Raw genomic sequence first — 21378 nt, forward strand, 5'->3', positions numbered from 1 at the left:
ATTGTCAACAGGATCAAACAAGCATAATCACAAGGTTTCACTCAAGAACCCTAATTTGATTAACAAGCATAACACTTTATCCTATACGATTCCGTTTTCAAGAACAGTGAACAATAACAATCCGTAGTGTATACATCACAACCAATCCACAAGCCTTATCATTAACCCTAATCACAACAGATCCAATTTGCATACAAATCCGATGAACATCCAAATCCTACCAATATGCACAACCGATTAACATACAACCCTAGTATCTTTCAAAACATCCATACTAACCGATCATAAAAACACATATTGCAAAACGATTAGGCAATTATAACATTCATATCCCATTAACATACATAATCGATTAGCATACAAGTCCGATCAACAACATATTGTAAGGCGATCGATAAATCATGAAAGCATATACATTAAACACTAACCGATATTGAAAACAGGGAATTGATCAGCAAGAAGTCTCCGTAAGTTTGTGGTTGCCGTCACAAGTAAAGATGCTCTAGGGTTTTTAGAAAAATAACTACTGATTTCATGCATTCCCATATATACGTATCACAGTAATGGGCCAAGCCCATTGGAAAGACTGGGCCGAAACATATCGAAGGATATGTTTCGTGCTCGAAGGATATGTTTCGGGGTCGAAGGTTATCCTTCGTGGTCCTTCGAATCCTTCGAACTACATGTCATCCTTCGAGGGCTAGGTTAAAGTTAATATTATAATAATAACAATTCTAATATTATTTTCTATCACCCCAAATAGTAACATATAGGCAAACAACTCGTATAATTCAAGTCCACAATCCAACAACTAAACAGTCAAAGTCAAAGTCAACGCGCAATAAATGCGAAAGTGAAAGTCAAACACTCGAGTTGTCACATTATCCCCAACTTGAAAGAAATTTCGTCCCGAAATTTAGTACGCACTTACTGAGGAAGCTAGGTATCGTTCACTGGTTTTCCTGGGGTGTCACATCATCCCCCCGTTGGTTTGGAATTTCGTCCCGAAATTCAGTAGTAGTAGCTTCAGCCTCAGAAGTGGATGCATTGGTTTCGAATAACTGGGGGTACTTTTCTTTCATCTGGTCTTCGCGTTCCCATGTATACTCCGGGCCACGCTGGGAGTTCCAACGAACTCGAACAAGAGGGATTCTCTTGTGTTTGAGGACCTTAACATCCCGGTCCGTGATTTCAACTGGTTCCTCGACGAACTGCAACCGCTCGTCGATAGTGAGTTCCTTAAAAGGAACTATAAGGGTCTCATCTGATAGGCATTTCTTCAGATTGGACACGTGAAATACATTGTGAACTGCACCGAGTTCAGGAGGTAGGTTTAATCTGTAGGCTACTTTGCCAATCTTTTCTAAGATTTCGAACGGTCCGACGTACCGCGGATTGAGTTTGCCCCGTTTACCAAAACGTACCACACCCTTCCAGGGTGAAACTTTCAATAAAACCCGGTCCCCGACCTCAAATTCCAATGGCTTTCTACGCTTGTCCGCGTAGGCTTTCTGACGGTCGCGTGCTGCCGCCATGCGTTGTCGTATCTGTGCTATCTTTTCTGTGGCGTCCACAACAATATCTGGACCCGTAATCTGACTATCCCCCACCTCTGCCCAACAGAGAGGTGACCGGCATTTACGTCCGTACAATGCCTCGAATGGAGCGGCTTGAATGCTGGTATGGTAACTGTTATTATACGAGAACTCCACCAAAGGGAGGTGCTTTTCCCAGCCGTTGCCGAAATCGATGACACACGCTCGAAGCATGTCTTCTAGAGTTTGAATAGTTCGCTCAGACTGCCCATCCGTCTGAGGATGATATGCTGTGCTCATGTCTAATCGTGAGCCGAAAGATTTGTGCATCGCTTGCCAAAGTTCTGACGTGAATCGTGCATCGCGATCCGAAATAATAGAGATGGGCACTCCGTGCCTCGAAACAACTTCTTTCATGTAGATGTCTGCTAGGGTAGAAAACTTATCCTTTTCTTTGATAGCCAAGAAGTGAGCAGACTTTGTGAGCCGATCAACGACCACCCAGATAGTGTCATTCCCACGCTGGGATCTAGGTAGGCCAGTAACAAAATCCATGGAAATTTGCTCCCATTTCCATTGTGGTATTTCTGGTTGCTGAAGTAGGCCTGATGGTTTCTAGTACTCGATTTTAACCCTTGCACAAGTTAAACACTTGCCGACGTAAGTTGCGATAAGAGCTTTCATGTTTGGCCACCAATAAGTTGTTCTGATATCGTGGTACATCTTATCCGACCCTGGATGTACCGAGTAGCGAGACTTGTGCGCTTCATCCATCACAAGTTCGCGTAAACCGCCATAAAGTGGGACCCAAATACGCCCCGTTACATAGTAGGCGCCGTCTTCCTTTTGTTCCATTTGTTGCCTTGAACCGCGCAAGGCTTCAGCCTTGACGTTTTCGGGTTTTAGTGCTTCTATCTGAGCAGCTCGTATCTGTGCAGGAAGACTGGACTGAATGGTAAGCTGTAGCGCTCGCACGCGCTTAGGTAAAGTGTCTTTCCGACTGAGGGCATCAGCCACAACATTGGCCTTCCCTGGATGATACTTGATGGCACATTCGTAGTCGTTCAGTAGTTCAACCCATCTTCGTTGACGCATATTCAAATCTTTTTGCTTAAGGATATGCTCGAGACTCCTGTGATCGGTGTAAATCGTGCACCTGGTACCGTACAGGTAGTGTCGCCATATCTTAAGCGCGAAAACAACAGCTCCCAGCTCTAAATCGTGCGTCGTGTAGTTCCGTTCATGAACCTTGAGTTGCCGAGAAGCGTAGGCTATCACTTTATCACGTTGCATCAATACACAACCAAGCCCCTGTATCGATGCGTCACAATAGACCACGAAGTCATCCGTGCCCTCTGGCAATGAAAGAATAGGTGCGCTGCAAAGCCTATCCTTTAAGTACTGGAAAGCGGTCTCTTGCGTATTACCCCATCTGTAAACGACACCTTTCTGTGTTAGCATAGTAAGTGGTTGCGCGATCTTGGAGAAGTCTTTAATAAATCGCCTGTAGTAACCCGCCAAACCCAAGAATTGGCGTATTTCCGTCGGTGTACGTGGTGCTGGCCAGTTTCTGATCGAATCAACCTTGGATGGATCGACATGAATCCCATCCTTGTTCACCACATGGCCTAAGAAGTGGACTTCACGAAGCCAGAAGTCGCATTTTGAAAACTTTGCGTACAGTTGCTCTTTTCGAAGAAGTTCCAAGATAATACGTAGATGCTGCTCATGCTCCTCCTGACTCTTGGAGTAAATCAAAATGTCGTCGATGAAAACGATGACGAACTTGTCGAGATACGGTTTGCACACCCTGTTCATGAGATCCATGAAGACTGCAGGTGCGTTTGTAAGCCCGAATGGCATGACCAGAAACTCGTAGTGACCGTAGCGAGTTCTGAAAGCAGTTTTGGAGACGTCCTCATCCCGGACTCTCAGCTGATGATACCCTGACCTCAAATCGATCTTGGAATAGTAACACGACCCTTGCAACTGGTCGAATAAGTCATCTATGCGTGGAAGAGGATAACGGTTCTTCACCGTCACCTTGTTGAGTTCACGGTAGTCGATACACATCCTGAACGTACCGTCTTTCTTCTTCACAAATAACACTGGAGCTCCCCAAGGCGAAGAGCTTGGACGAATAAAGCCCTTTTCCAAGAGCTCTTGTAGCTGCTTCGACAGTTCTTCCAGTTCGGTTGGAGCTAAACGATACGGTGCGCGGGCTATTGGTGCTGCTCCAGGAGCTAACTCAATCTGAAACTCGACTTGACGATGAGGAGGTAAACCAGGTAAATCTTCAGGAAACACTTGAGGAAAATCACGCACAACTGGTATATCCTCCAGCTTCTTTTCCTTAGCTGATGCGTCAGTGACAAGTGCCAGAATGGCAGTATGTCCCTTTCGTAAACATTTCTGCGCCTTTAAGTAAGAGATGATGCCAACCACAGCACCACTCTTGTCACCTTGTACTTCGAGAGGTTCCTGACTGGAGCGAGGAATACGAATAACTTTTTCTTTGCATAAGATCTCCGCATGATGTTGGGATAACCAATCCATACCGATGACGACGTCGAAACTACCCAAAACTATGGGTATGAGATCAATCGAGAAAGTCTGACCCGCTAGAACAATACTACAACCCTTGACTACCTGTGCGGCTTCTACACTTTTACCATTTGCTAGTTCTACGACGTGTTTGGTGTCTAGAGGTGTTGGTGTACGTTTTAATAATTTACTCATTTTCAATGACATATAACTTGTATCAGCACCCGAATCAAATAAGACAGTAACGTAAATATCGTCGAGAAGAAACTTACCCATAACCACATTGGGATCATTCACTGCATCTCCTCGACCCAACACAAAAGCACGACCTCGAGCTTCATTGCCGTTGTTGTTGTTACCATTACCCTGATTGTTGTTATTCCCGTTGCCCTGGTTGTTGTTGTTATTGCGATTCTGGTTCAACTGAGGGCAATCGCGTTTGTAGTGACCTTCAGCCCCACACTGGAAACACCCCCGGTTTCCACGCTGTGGCTGCTGCTGCTGATTCTGTGGAGCTGGCGGTGGAAGTTGCTGGTTCTGATTCACTGGTCGCGCGCTTCTACAATCTTTGGCCTCATGGCCCATCTTGTGGCATCTTTGACATTGACTCCTGCGACATCTTCCACTGTGGTGTTTGTTGCACCTGTTACACCACGGGTGATTTCCCTTATAACCACTATGTCCCTGACTGCCCGATGACTGCTGACTCGGACTCTGGTAATCGTTGGTGCGACGTTGCTGAGTTTGGGATTGAACAGACGCTGATCCCCTGCTGGAATCCCCGTCCCACTTTCTTTTATTCTCGCTGGGTGTGGCAGAAGTAGCAGCTGTTGGAGTGACTGAAGTAACAGCTGTAGCAGTAGCGCCGACACGCTTCGGCAGTTTATTCTGATCCACTGCCTGATCGGTGATGCGGTGAGCGAGACGCTGTATTTCCTGGATATTGTTGAGGTTAGCCGACGTAACGTGGCTCTGTATTTCTGGTGCCAAACCTTTGAGATACAACTCAATTCGCTTGTATGGAGGATCTACCATAGTTGGGCACAGCACAGCCAACTCATTCGATCTTTTGGTGTAAGCTTCGATTTCCGAACCAACCATTTTCAAGTTATACAACTCGTCCTCCAACTTGTGAATGTCTTCTCTAGTGCAGTATTCCCTCTTGATCAGTTCTTTGAATTCATTCCAGGGTGTGGCGTTAGCAGCTGCCAACCCTAAAATCTGCACTTGTGCGTTCCACCAAGTGAGCGCAATCCCTTCAAGTGTGCCAGTGGCGAACTTCACCCTGCGAGCCTCAGGGCATTCACACATTTCGAAAACCGACTCGAGCTTTTCAAACCAGTGGAGGAGTCCAACTGCTCCCTCCGTGCCACTGAACGAGCTAGGACGACAATCCATGAAATTCTTGAATGTGCACCCAGGTTGTTGCTGAGCGGGTTGACCTATTGTGTACGAATAGGGCAAAGTTAAGTACGAGAATTAATGTAGGATCTAAAGATCCTAGTGTTTATACTGCAGGGTACACTACCTGCTTGGGCGGCTGCAACTGCCGCAGCAACGAGAGCCTCTAGCTGGGCTTGAGTCATGGTAATTCGTGCGGCCATTGATCTTCACATCAAAGGCAACATAAGTGAGAAAGGTTCGCGAGTAGTGCGATGACAGAAGAGTGTAAGCACATAAGTATTCTCATGCAATGTCAAGTTGTGAGCAAGGTAATGTAAGCATACTACGAGCAAAGTTCTATGCAAATTCTAGCATGTAGGCAATAAACATAAACCTTATTACCTAGGAAGTTGAGTCTTGCACGTGGAGCGAAGCGTCGTTGTGGATCGTTGAGAGCACTGTTCTGGTTATAGTCTGGTTTTAATAAAACGTTTTCCCATATTAAAACCAAGTTCTCTATAACCAATGGCTCTGATACCAATCTATCACACCCCCAAAATCCACCTGCGGAGTATCACCGCTTGGGAGCGTGACTGACCAGGATCAAGCCATCAATCATATTGAACATAGCATAATATAAATAAAGTAATTCGTAAAACCCCGTTCAATACAATTGACGTTTCAAAACAATCATAGTATCAGTAGCGGAAGCATAAGTAAATAACCCAAGTAAACCATAAGTTCAATTATTCGAAATGTTTAAACATAGCGTTCTTAACCCACTGCCCACAACGTCCCGCTCCTCCAGTGCAAGCTCCATAAGTACCTAAGGTCCTGCAAGGCATGCAGCAGATAATCAACAAACTAGTTGAGCGAGTTCACAGTTTATAGTTTAGTTTGAGTAATAGTGCGTTTGTTCAATTAAGTTTCGTATCGTATCAGTTCCATCGCGGCCTCACCGGCATGTGTGCGAAGATTATGTTCGTTAGTTCGCGACCATAGTCTTTACCGACCAGGGTGTGTGCGAAGGCAATTTATCAGTTCGTTCGCGACCATAGTCTTTACCGACCAGGGTGGGTGCGAAGGCAGTTGAGTAGTTCGTAAGCATCAACAGTTTAGTCGTTCGTTACAGTATCAAAGTATGCACAAGTAATCATCCAACCCATTCCCACCCTGGGAACCCATGCCTTGGCTGTGTGAACTCACCTTGGTTTGCTCGGTATGCTAAGTTATGCACTCACAAGTAATTAATCACGTCCTAGTGTATGCACGTATAACAAATCAGTTCATGTTCAAAATGATACGCATGCAATTAATTGTTCACATTGCAGTCAGTTTGCATATCAGCACGGCACGTAGTATTGCACGTTCATCACTAAGCATGGCATGTCAATTAAATCAACGTATGTTCCACTGATCAAACATTATTCAAAACCCTAGTATCCTTCGACTCATACTATCATCTTTCGAAAACAAGTGTCACAATGATCCTTCGGACCGAATGTCATGTTTCGGACCATGACATCTTTCGGTCCTAACTATCCTTCGGTCCAACTATCTGTCGGTCAACCAGTATCCTTCGGTCAACTATCTGTCGGTCAACCAGTATCCTTCGGTCAACTATGGTTCGATCAGATTATGGTTCGGTCAAACTACCATGGTTCGGGCCATTGATATCTTTCGGTCATGGCAGTTACGTTTTATCCATTAACACAATTTCACTAATCAGTTATTGTCAACAGGATCAAACAAGCATAATCACAAGGTTTCACTCAAGAACCCTAATTTGATTAACAAGCATAACACTTTATCCTATACGATTCCGTTTTCAAGAACAGTGAACAATAACAATCCGTAGTGTATACATCACAACCAATCCACAAGCCTTATCATTAACCCTAATCACAACAGATCCAATTTGCATACAAATCCGATGAACATCCAAATCCTACCAATATGCACAACCGATTAACATACAACCCTAGTATCTTTCAAAACATCCATACTAACCGATCATAAAAACACATATTGCAAAACGATTAGGCAATTATAACATTCATATCCCATTAACATACATAATCGATTAGCATACAAGTCCGATCAACAACATATTGTAAGGCGATCGATAAATCATGAAAGCATATACATTAAACACTAACCGATATTGAAAACAGGGAATTGATCAGCAAGAAGTCTCCGTAAGTTTGTGGTTGCCGTCACAAGTAAAGATGCTCTAGGGTTTTTAGAAAAATAACTACTGATTTCATGCATTCCCATATATACGTATCACAGTAATGGGCCAAGCCCATTGGAAAGACTGGGCCGAAACATATCGAAGGATATGTTTCGTGCTCGAAGGATATGTTTCGGGGTCGAAGGTTATCCTTCGTGGTCCTTCGAATCCTTCGAACTACATGTCATCCTTCGAGGGCTAGGTTAAAGTTAATATTATAATAATAACAATTCTAATATTATTTTCTATCACCCCAAATAGTAACATATAGGCAAACAACTCGTATAATTCAAGTCCACAATCCAACAACTAAACAGTCAAAGTCAAAGTCAACGCGCAATAAATGCGAAAGTGAAAGTCAAACACTCGAGTTGTCACACGAGTAATGTCCGGTTATTCGGTTGGATAGCGTTCCGTTAAAGTGTTTAATTATTCCTTAAAGTGCCTTATGTATATATATATATATATATATATATATATATATATATATATATATATATATTTGTAATATAATTAATCCCCGGCACTTAGGACATTATACAGGACCATTCTTCCATATTTTTGCACCTTACTAGCATATTGCAATGCTGAATTTTATTAGTAAATGCAGAATTCTGCACTTAAATTGTGTTTTAGGCACTTCCCAGCACTTTAACTATCACCTAGTGACGCAGTTTTATGGTCCTCTCTTCCCTACACTCCATAGTAGTGTAATACCCTGTCCTTGGCTCATACTGGCCTCTAAACACTGTCTGTCTATTGCTGGCATTGTCAGTATATTTCTGAATTATCCTTTAAGTGTGCTAACTGTGCTATGTGCATCAAGTATGTCACTAAAGTTCATGTGTAATAAATGAAGTGACGGTATGAAGTATGATGCATATGCATGTATGATACAAAAATCATAAAGCAGTTTAAATTGTCAGTTGTAATCAAGCACAGTCATTAAGCACATAATTAAAATTAATTAATTGTACGGACGCACGCAAATTTGACGGTTGTCACATTAACTCCTTTTGCCCGAAAACATACCTTAAACTCTTATGATCGGTATAAATGGTAAACTTACTACCGTAAAGGTAATGTCTCCAAATTTTCAGGGCAAAAATTATGGCTCTTTATTCTAAATCATGTGTTGAATAATTTTCTTCATGATTTTTAAGTTGTCTAGAGGCGTATGCTATAACCTTTTGACGTTGCATCAACACACATCCATAACCAAACTTAGAAGCGTCACAATAGACTACAAAGTCTTCTGTTCCTTCTGGTAACGCTAGTATGAGTGTGTTGGTTAATCTTTGCTTAAGAATTCTAAAGGCTTCTTCTTATTTTGGTCCCCATTCAAACTTAACGAATTTACAGGTTAGCTTAGTTAAGGGAATAGTTATTCTAGAAAAATCTCGAATAAATCGTCTATAATATCCGGCTAGTCCTAGAAAACTTCTAACCTCGGTTGGTGATTCAGGGGTTTTCCATTTAGTAATCGCCTCAATCTTTGTGGGATCCACATGAATTCCTTCATGATTGACTAAATGTCCAAGAAATTGTACTTCCTCTATCCAAAACTCACACTTTGAAAATTTAGCATAAAGATTTTCTTTTCTTAATAAACTTAGGAGTGCATGCAGATGCGCTGCATGTTCCTCTTTACTTTTAGAGTAGATGAGAATATCGTCTATAAAGAAAATTATGAATTGATCCAAATATGGCTTACATATTCGGTTCATTATGTCCATAAATGCGGCTGGGGCGTTGGTTAAACCAAATGGCATGATAGTAAATTCATAATGGCCATACCTTGTTCTAAAAGCGGTCTTAGGAATGTCCTCTTCCTGTACCTTTAATTGATGATATACTGAGCGTAAATCGATTTTAGAGAAACATTGAGCTCCTTGCAATTGATCAAACAAATCATCGATTCTCGGTAATGGGTATCGATTTTTAATTGTCACTTTATTCAATTCTCGGTAATCAATGCACATACGCCTTGACCCATCTTTCTTCTTATCAAATAAGATCGGTGCTCCCCATGGTGATGAACTTGGCTGTATGAATACTTTTTTTCCAAAAGATCATCCAGTTGTTTCTTTAACTCCTGCATTTCTGTTGGTGCCAAACGGTAGGGTGCTTTGGCAATTGGTGTTGTCCCTGGTAGCAAATGAGTTCTGAATTCAACTTCTCTGTTCGGTGGTAACCCGGGTAATTCTTCTGGAAACACATCTGAAAACTGAGATACTACGGGAATATCTTTCAATTCTTTTCCTTTAGTGTTAATGATTATGGAAATCATGTACACTAGTGACCCTTTTCTTGCATAACTTGTTGTTTTCAGTACAGAGATGAATTTCATGGATCTAGATGGCTTATCTCCTTTAATTGTGATCTTTTCACCTTTAGGTGAATTTACTTGTATTGACTTTTGATCACATAAAATACTCGCTTTATTGGCTATTAACCAATCCATTCCTAATACAACATCAAATCCTGCCAGAATTGGGTAAAGATTTGCAATAAACTTTTGATTTAAAAATTCTATTCTTGCTCCCTGCAAGATTTCAGTGATCTTAATGGTTTCCTCATTTGCTGTCTCTACCAGACATTTTTGTGGGAGTTTAGTTAATGGTTGATTGAGAAGTTTGAAAAATGAAGTATTAATAAAACTTTGGTTCGAACCAGAGTCAAATAATACTTTAGCAAAAACATCATTTTCTAAAAACGTACCAGCAATCATGTCCGGAATCATCTTAGCTTCTTCTGCAGTCAGAACAAATGCTCTAGCATTCTTAGTATTCTTGTTGTTCATGGCTGGAGCTAGTTTCGAACAATTCGGCTTGATATGACCTTTTTCTCCACAATTGAAGCATACTCCATTACTGGGTTTCTTCCTACAGTCTTCTTCCTTGTGTCCTGATATCTTGCAGAAATTACAATAAGTGGAGCATCTTTCTGAATGCTTCTTCTTACAGGCTTTACAGTAAGGTGTCAAGGTAGAACCTATGTTTTTCCCACGGTTGGAATTTTCATAGCGGAATTCTTGGGTAAGCTTTTGAGCTAGGTCCTTCTCTGGTTTGCTTCTTGTGTACGCACTAATTCAGCAGTCAAGGTGTTTGCTAGTTCTACAGCTTCTTCTATAGTTTGTGGTCTAGCTGCCTTGACTACATGCCTAATCTCACTGATTAATCCCCAGATGTAAAGGGAGATTAATACTAGTTCTGGTGATGCTAGGGTTAGCACTATTCTAGCATATTCAAAGAATGTAGTAGTGTAACCCTTACTATCCACTCCAGTCATTCTAAGGTTTAGGAATTTATTAGCTATATGTTTCTTTTCATTAGGATGACCGAATTTTCTTTCAACAATATTCTTAAATTCGTTCCATTCCGTATTATAAACCTTGTCACTTCCCTTAGACTGGAGGATAGTGTTCCACCATTCTAAAGCTGAATTCTTAAACAGATTGGAAGCAAACACTATCTTATCCTCTTCCGCACACTTGCTTATTTTTAGGACTGCCTCAGTCTTTTCTATCCAGTGTAAGGCTGCAATGGCTCCCTTATTGCCAGAGAATTCTATTGGTTTACAGGACCAGAATTTTTTTTTTTTATGAACAACCATAAGACATAGTTCTTGTTCTTTTTGGAATTGGCACTTGAAGTATTGGTTCGTTGTTTACGCTATGTTCTGGTTCAGTAGGTGGTCGTTTACTTCCATTATTACTTTTATTATTATCCGCTTCCTTAACCGTTTTGATAATATATGGCATTACGTCTATAATCCCTTGTGCCACTATGTGTTGGATGGCACTCTTATCTACTTGGTTTCCGTTATTATCGTTATTCTAGTTTTCTTGATTCACTTCGTTGTCAATCTGAATTTTAAACATATACCATGTATTAATATTACAAAACAATATTTAATGCAAACAATCACACAACAAGCATATTGATCAAAATCGTCGAACATTGCGACCTTTACTCTATTTTATATATATGCGTATAGTACAAACTGGAACTGAAATCTAAAATTACAGTACTAGTATGCATCTGTAGTTATTATCTATAATATATATATTGAATATTTTTTCCATACAAAAATATTACACACACATACACACACACACACACACACACACACACATATATATATATATATATATATATATATTATTACTATTACTGGTACAGATTCATCCAGAATTTCATATTACGCTCGTCATATTTCCAGACGAGCCTTTCACCTATTTGTCTCATTCTTTCACTTCCTTCTAATATTTCCTTACCAAAGGTGCGGAGTTCTTGCACATTCTCAGTGCTCATGGGTGGGGCTAGTGCTGGTATTGGGTCAGGAAACTAGGGCATCGGTTCTTCGTGTGGATAAGGGTTCTCTATGATTTCCCTGATATACTGGTCATTATTAAAATATGGGTCTATGGGGTCCAGGTTGGGATAGAGTGCTATGGGCTCCTCTATTGGGTAAAGTTGTTGGTAATCCTTGTGGTCATTGAACCATGGGTCGTAGTCTGGGGGATGGGGTGCTGGCACTCTAGGAATTCCAGCTGGGTCAAAATCAGGCATTGGAATTTGGTCTACTGGGTTTGGCTCAACTTCCATAGGTTGTCTGGGAAATAGTGGCAACGGTTGGGGTGTTATGAGTTGTTCTAGATTTGGATCTGCAACTGTAGTAGCTACGATATGAAAGTTTGCTAATCTCCTATTGATTATATCCTGAGTTTGAGCATTCATTTCTCTATTCGCGCTGCTAAAGCTCGCTGCTGCTGAAGTTTCCTAATTATTTTTCTACGTTCATGAGCTCCTCTGCTGAACCATCCTCTCTTCTTGGGAGGGAATGGCTCTTCAGATTGTGCTTTGAATATGAAATTCCCTTCTTTGGTGTCATTCGAATACGCCGAGGGGGTAGGCTGTGAAGAGGTTCCATCGTCCCTAGGTGAGCTGGACAACTGACGGTAAGCGTCTGAGGGTCCTTGGTCGCTTATACTGTAAACTAACAAATTGTCAAATAACACAAAACAATAATATACGGATATGCACGTAGTCACATAGATTATTTCCTAACATATAAAAATTTGGTGTCAGCGGAACATTTCTGTGGCTGAAATCAGTGGCTGTAGCTCTGATACCACCTTCTGTCGCAACCCCCGACCCTTGCCTCGGGAGGCGGGCGGCCGCGGCCTACTCAGAGATGGTGGTATCGGTGTTTATCATTATTTGGCAGCGGAAATTTCACCAGGACCGTAGTTAGGAAATCTATTATCAGAGTAAAACACCATATTTTATACTAATAAACATATTAGGATGGAACCCATGTTTTCGTTACAAACAGGTTTATTGGGATAAACCCTATTTTATTGAAATAAAACATCTTCTATATTTAGGTAACTTTTATAGCCACTTTTCCAAGCCTTCGGTGCTGTCCAGCTGGCTTCTATTTGGCTTTCACATTTTGTTACCTGAAACGCGTTTAAAAATATTTTGTCAGTGGGAAATACTGGTGAGTGAATCCCAATTTAATCAAGACAAGTTTTATTAGTTTTACAGTATTGAGAGCGATCTCGCAATTACATTTGTTTATTTTTCTATTTTAATTACCACCCACGGTACTGTTAACCCGACTTGTGGTCATGTTACTACTCACAGTGTAGTAACAAATTTTGTATACAAAACCCCAACGTACCGATGATATTGTAGAATACAAATACTCAATCACTGTTAATTATAATGTAAAAACAATTGAGGCTTTGTAAAACAGTTTGCAAAAAGGAGGATTAACTCACAAAAAGATTTCATAAAAAGAGGATTACTCACATTGCTACTTTAGGGTTTTCCTTTGTGATTTCCTGGTTATTATCTAATAATTAAACAATGCACACGCGTTAGTATAATAACCTAGATTTTACATTAGTTATACTCTCCCTGAGACAGAACTCCAACGACTACGTCGGGTGATGGAGAGTGTGAAACCCATGCCTTAAAGTGTATTTTATTACGTGTTTTAATGTGTTTTACGTGATTATACGCCTCGAATACGATAACTACGGGTTTTCGTGGTTCTACAGGTAAATCGCCTAATTCAGTGAAGTTAGGGAGCGTGGTGATGAAGCAGAACTACCGGGGATGATGAACATTGCGAAAGATATCATTCGATAGATATTCGGGTATTTAGATGGAAGTTGAAATCAAGTAATATATGGAGCCATCACACAAGGGGATCAAGCTTACGGCTTGGAAAGAATAAAAGGAACAGAATGTACAAACCGTAGTGTACGGTTTTGTTCAGTAGCTTACGGGTAGAATTAAAAAGGCTGCACATGGCATCTTACAACATCACGTGGAACACGACATTGGGCCGACATATGTATTGAGGTTTTGACTTTGAAAAATATAAAAAATATCAACATAATCATGATCTCTCATATTGACGGCTAGGTGAGAAGACACAAGAATCAACATCTCTCATCATCAATGTTGTTTGGGTTTTTTTAGATGATCACGTGGCATGCAGATTGTAGTGTAAGGGGTTATTTTTAATTACTTTTCATCAACACAATTGAGGAGTACAATATACACGTGCATATGGAAGGTTTTTTGGATCACTTTGGCCGATATATGGACTTTTGTAAAGAAGGCATCACGTGAACAAGGGTTTTGAAAGACATCATCATTACATCTTTTAACATTAGGCCGCACATGTGGATAGGCAACTATCGTGGACTCTTTGGGGGTCTCTTGGGCCTGCAGATGAAGAGAATAGAACATTTTGACGGCAGCAAGGTTTTTGGGTGAACAAAAAAAAAAATCATCTGCTTCGACGGCAGAGGAGGTCAGCCACTTCGGAAGCACACGAAGATCAACCGAACGAGATGAGCGGCTAGTCTAGTGGTTTCCTCCGGATGGAGGGTTTTGTAAGTGGATAATTTTATGTGTTTGTGATGTAACATTTGTGCTTAAAATCATTGTGAACAGTTCAATTATCAATAAAACAAAGTTATTTGATCCCAATGTTTGTTTGGTTATGTTTTACATTTTTCATGTTTTGACTTTCGTTCAATTTTAAACTCTATCTCACTTTCTGAAGAATTATACGTAAACTGGTGCGTAAACGCAATCAGTTTAATGCGACATGTCACACCCCGACCACGTAAAACATCAAATCGTGGCGGAAACGTCGGGGAGTGTTGTAATAGAATTATTGTTCCACAACCAAGGTAATTTAAATAATATTTTATTCATCACCTAAGGGTGGAATACATTGTTTTAAACGAGAACCCACAAGTTACATTGTCTTAAAAAAAAAACAAAGTACATAACAAGTTTTAACTAGTCTAGATCCATTTTATCGTCACTAAGGCCCAAGTCCACCCTAGTGTATCACGATCACCCTATGCATTTGCTCCTGAAACACATGTGAAAAATAGGTACGTCAGCATAAAAATGCCTGTGAGATACATAGGTTTTGTGAAAATAGGATCCATGAATTAGGTTTTAGAAAAAGTTAAATGAAATATAGTCATGAACCTTGTTGATTGTATTGTTTGTAAATCATTTGAAAAACGATGGTAGATATGTATTTTTGAAAGAATAATGTATGGTTAAATGAATAACCAAGTAAAATAAGTTGTATAAAACAAGTTGTTTGTAAAACAATGTATTGTGAAAAATATGTTATATAGCTAAACTGAAATGATCTAAACAACGCTGCGATGCGTAATATCATACAAACACTTATATATAGGAAGTACCAGCGGCGTATCCACCATGTTTGTATCATATTACACACGCCTCGTTACTTTACTTACCCAAACAGACCACCAATGTAAACATGTTTATGTTTAACCAAATGTCAAAATGTTTATGCGAAAAACCATGTCTAACGTCAAGTGTAAATCATGTAATGTGTGTAACAATGTCAAAATGTCTGTGTCAATGTCAATCATGTCATGTGTAAACAAAATGTCATGTATGGTAAGTGAAACAAGTATCAACTAAACCATAGGTGAAAATGCACAAAACAAAGTATTGAAGTAAAACCCAGTTTAAATCAACGTTATGTTTTATGGAGATGCATGCTATACTGAATACAAACATTTATGCGGTATTGTGAAAATGCATACATTCAAGCCTTGTGACTGTGGTGATAAACCTTTAAACAAATTAAAGGTCTATCGGTTTTTATGTTTAAATCGAATTCGGTCATTCCTTTCATCCAAACATACCCAGGATGTCAGGAACGGGAGTTGTCAATTCCTATGGTACCACTACCTACTAATGAGCGGCGTGATCAAAGTTAATGAATGTATATTGTCCCACTTAAACAAACCAAATGTCATACCCAAAATATAAACATGTGAAAACAATGCACTAAGTATGTAATCAAATGTACACACATAGCGTGAAATATCATGTAAAACAAATGTACTAAGTATGATGAACATACATAGCATGAAAATGTCATGTAAAACAAGTGTACTATGTATGATGAACATACATAGCATGAAAATGTCATGTAAAACAAGTGTACTATGTATAATGAACATACATAGCATGAAAATGTCATGTAAAACAAGTGTACTATGTATGATGAATATACATAGCATGAAAATGTCATGTAAAACAAGTGTACTATGTATGATGAACATACATAGCATAAAAATGTCATGTAAAACAAGTGTACTATGTATGATGAACATACATAGCATGAAAATGTCATGTAAAACAATGTACTATAGCAAGCATATAATGCGAAAACATGAAAGCATGAAAGTAACTAGTAGGCACATGTGTTTCACCCCAAAATGTTTGGAAAACAGTAAAAGAGGGGTACTATGTACTCACTTGAGATTGCTTAGAAGTCGTAGGATAACCACCAAGCAATGCTAGAAGATCACGGAATCAAACGGCACCTATAGGTATCTACATTAATAAACGGACCTATCGGAGGATCGGGTAGTACGAGATTTCGTAAACCAAATAAGTGTGGGAACTTATGTAATATGGTCTAACAAAGCCTACGTACTAAAACGAAACCTATCCTAAGAGCTCTTGACCCGTTACGACCCGCTTAGGTAGCTTATGCTACTTTTACGCGTCGTTCGCGTAAAACGCGTTTGGAATGCCTACTAGCCCTATGATAAACAAGATATGCCTTAACATGTTCAATATTGTTGTTAAATCAGTTTAGATACCAAAAATTATGTTGCATAGGCTTAAAATGAATTTTGGCGCAAAAAGGGTATTTTGGTAATTTACCTAAGGCACATACATTACCTATCATACCACTAGTTAAACGATGTGACCATACGGTATAACCTCGGAAGGTTATTCCCTATACAACTATGGTCACCTAAAGTGTTTTGTCGAATCCTAATGATCGACCAAATGGGTCGGGTTCGTAAGCATAAGCGATTGATTAGATCGCTTACTTTACGACCCTTAGACAAGCACAAAACTAGAGCGACAAGCTAAACATGCTAGAACATGTTTAGTGAAGTTAGAAAACAGGTTTGGTATTAAAACAAACGGTTTTAATACCCTAGAGTAGTTTGGTTACAAAATACGTGAGAAAACGCATTTTGGCCGAAACTACGACTCGTCACTGAGCCTAGACAACGTGGTAATCAGTAGGTATAGTCACTAGGGACTATAACCATCGTGATTACGCTCACGTTATGAAGTTCAAACGAACTTCACGTTGACCATAAACTGGTCAATGCGGAATGTCAAACACAGTTTGACTTAAACGCTAAACGAACGAAAAACGCGAAAGAATACTTACAGAAGGTCCCCGCAAGATTTGATTTCCAGGTATTTCTCAGGTATGAAGTGGTAATCACTCCAACTTAGAGAAAATCTCAGAAAATCAAGTGTGAGGGAAATGGGCAAGGCATGGGGGGGGGGTATTTATAGATTTGGTAGAGCCGTTAAGATCGTTCCTCGTTATCCGAGATTCAATCCTAGCCGTACACATCAAGCCCATAGTTTTAGAAAACCATGGGGGCCCCTAAACCAGCCCATAGACTCAACAAAACCATGAGCAAGGGTGGGTAACAGCTGGAAATGGCTGGAATGCAATTCTGCTGATCTGGGCATGGCTTGCGGACCGTAAGCATACCCATACGGTCCGTAAGGACCCTGCAGACCAGCAGATTTTGCATTTTGGCAGTTTTGGTCCCTGTGCACGTATAGTCGTGTTTTGGCACTTCTAACACCCGTCAAACCCATTTTTGAGCTCTACAAGGATGTTAAAGTATAGGGAACATAAAACATGCTCAAAAATATGTCGGATGTCGGTTCGTTTGGCCGTACGATTGCGTTGTTCGGTTAATTACGACGGAAGTCGTAACGGACGCAAAAACGGTCCAAATTGCGCGACGAATGGATTTTTGACAAGCCAAACACTAAAACATAATATTTTAATGCTTACATAAATTTTTGGATGTCCGGAAGTATTCAGAACGTAAGTAATGCGCGAAAATGCAAACTTATGCACTTTTTGACGCTTTTAGTCCCTGAATGAGCATAATGTTTATTTTAGCACACCGAACCCCTCAAAGCCTATTTCTAAGCTATGTAAAGGATATTTAAGGTGTGTTTAACTTATGATCATGTTCCGGAATGTTCGTTACAGTTCAAATCGGCATACTTTCGCAGTTTGTCAATTTTAGTCCCTGTAAGCGAATTAACTGGATTTTGCCATACCAAAGCCTTCAAAACTTATTTCTAAGTTATGTAAAGGTTATTTAAGGTATGTTAAGCATAAATTGATGTTCCGGAGTATTTGTCGTTTTTAACTGATTACGTTTACGCACCAGTTTGTGTATAATTCTCTAGAAAGCGATATAGAGTTTGAAATCGAATAAAAGTCAAAACATGAAAAACATCAAACATAAACAAACAAACATAGGGATCAAATAACTTTATTTCATTGATAACTGAACTGTTTACAATGATTACAAGCACAGATGTCACAGTCTCCCCTACTTGTGGGAATTTTGTCCCTAAATTCGTTTAGAGGAAACTCGTGGGAAAAGATGTGGATACTTCGCCTTCATTTGATCTTCACGTTCCCAAGTAAACTCAGGTCCACGTTTAGATTCCCAGCGAACTTTAACCAACGGAATGCGCTTGCGTTTAAGCCATTTGATTTCACGATCCATAATTTCCACAGGTTTCTCAACAAAATGTAGTGTTTTATCAACACGGATTTCGTCAAGTGGTATGTGGAGGTTCTTATCAGCTAAACACTTTTTGAGATTGGATACATGGAAAGTTGGATGAACATTTCCAAGTTCGGGAGGTAATGCAAGTCTGTAGGCTACCTTACCGATTCTTTCGACGATCTTGAATGGTCCAACGTATCTAGGTGCAAGTTTTCCTTTCTTTCCAAATCTGATCACACCTTTCCAAGGTGAGACCTTAAGTAATACACGATCACCGACTTGGAATTCTAAGGGCTTGCGTCATTGGTCCGCGTAACTCTTTTGGCGGCTTCGAGCTGCCTGTAAGTTATCACGAACTTTCTTAACCTTGTTAGTTGTCTTTAGAATGAGGTCAGGTCCAGTAAGCTGAGCCTCAACTATTTCATTCCAGCAGACTGGTGAACGACATTTTCAACCATAGAGAGCCTCGAAAGGAGCCATATTGATGCTGGAGTGATAACTATTGTTGTAGGAAAATTCAATCAATGGAAGATGTGAATCCCAACTACCACCAAAATCGATCACACAAGCTCTAAGCATATCCTCCAGTGTCTGGATTGTTCTTTCAGTTTGGCCATCTGTTTGTGGATGATAAGCTGTGCTCAGATTGAGTTGGGTCCCCATAGCGGATTGCATGGTTCTCAAAAAACGAGAAGAGAAACGAGCATCTCTATCAGAAATAATGTTCAGGGGAACACCAAGTCGAGATACGATTTCATCCACATAGATTTTAGCCAGATCTTCAGCAGATAGATTTTCATGGATCGGGAGGAAATGCGCTGACTTTGTAAGACAATCAACAACTACCCAGATGGCATCATGACCTTTCTTAGTGCGCGGGAGTTTGGTAGTGAGATCCATAGCAATGTTTTCCCATTTCCAAACTGGGATCTCAGGTTGCTCCAAAAGACCATAAGGATGCTGGTGTTCAGCCTTAACTTTAAGGCAAGTAAGGCATTTGGAAACGTACAAGGCAATGTCTTTCTTCATACCAGGCCACCAATACTGAGTACGAAGATCCTTATACATTTTATCTGACCCAGGATGAATAGAATAACGAGATTTATGGGCTTCATCCATAAGCAAAGTGCGAAGATCATCTTGGCTTGGGACCCACAAACGGTCCATGAAATAATATGATCCATCTTCCTTCAGCACAAGATCAGGCTTAATGTGATAGGGTAATTCCTTACCCATCAAGTCTTGTGAAACACAAGCCTATTGAGCCTGAGTAATGCGTGCTTGGATATCAGATCGAGCTTGAACAGCAGATTGAACATGAACACAATGAAGCATAGTATGTTCCCTATGACTTAATGCATTAGCCACAACATTCGCTTTACCAGGATGGTAGCGAATTTCGCAATCATAGTCGTTTAGGAGTTCGACCCAACGTCTTTGCCTCATGTTGAGTTCTTTCTGATTGAAGATATGCTGAAGACTTTTGTGGTCAGTGAAAACCACGCATTTGGTACCATACAAATAGTGTCTCCAGATTTTGAGAGCGAAGACGACTGCGCCCAACTCAAGATCATGAGTGGTGTAGTTTCTCTCATGTACCTTCAATTGTCTCGATGCGTAGGCTATGACTTTATTCCTTTGCATCAGAACACAGCCAAGACCCAACTTCGATGCATCACAGTAGACAACAAAATCATCATTGCCTTCAGGCAAAGTTAGAATAGGTGCATCATAAAGCTTCTGCTTCAAGGTCTGAAATGCTTCTTCTTGCTTAGAACCCCATTCAAAGGGTTTATTCTTCTGAGTTAGGGCAGTTAGAGGAAGTGCAATCTTCGAGAAGTTCTTGATGAAGCGGCGGTAATAACCCGCAAGACCAAGAAAAGAACGAACCTCAGTAGGAGTAGTAGGCGTATCCCAATCCTTAATCGCACTGATCTTGGAGGGATCTACATGTATACCTTGTTCGTTGACAATATGTCCTAAAAATTAAACTTCCTTAAGCCAAAATTTGCACTTGGAGAATTTGGCCAAAAGTTGCTCTTTCTTTAGGAGTTCCAGCGTAAGACGAAGATGGCGCTCATGATCAGCTCGCGTCTTAGAATAAATCAAGATGTCATCAATAAAAACAATGATGAACTTATCCAAATAAGGCTTACAAACCCTATTCATTAAGTCCATGAAAACAACAGGAGCATTGGTCAAACCGAATGGCATGACTGTGAACTCATAATGCCCATATCGAGTGCGGAATGCTGTCTTGGGAATATCCTCTTCATGCACACGAAGTTGATGATACCCAGAACGAAGGTCAATCTTCGAGAAGCAAGTAGCACCCTGTAACTTGTCAAAGAGATCATCAATGCGAGGTAGGGGATATCGATTTTTGATGGTAAGCTTATTCAGCTCACGATAATCGATACACATTCTAAAGGATCCATCCTTTTTCTTGACAAAAAGAACGGGAGCACCCCAAGGTGAAAAGCTAGGACGAATAAAACCTTTGTTAGAAA

The sequence above is a fragment of the Helianthus annuus genome, chromosome 1 (assembly GCF_002127325.2).
Source record: "Helianthus annuus cultivar XRQ/B chromosome 1, HanXRQr2.0-SUNRISE, whole genome shotgun sequence".
Lineage (NCBI taxonomy): Eukaryota > Viridiplantae > Streptophyta > Magnoliopsida > Asterales > Asteraceae > Helianthus > Helianthus annuus.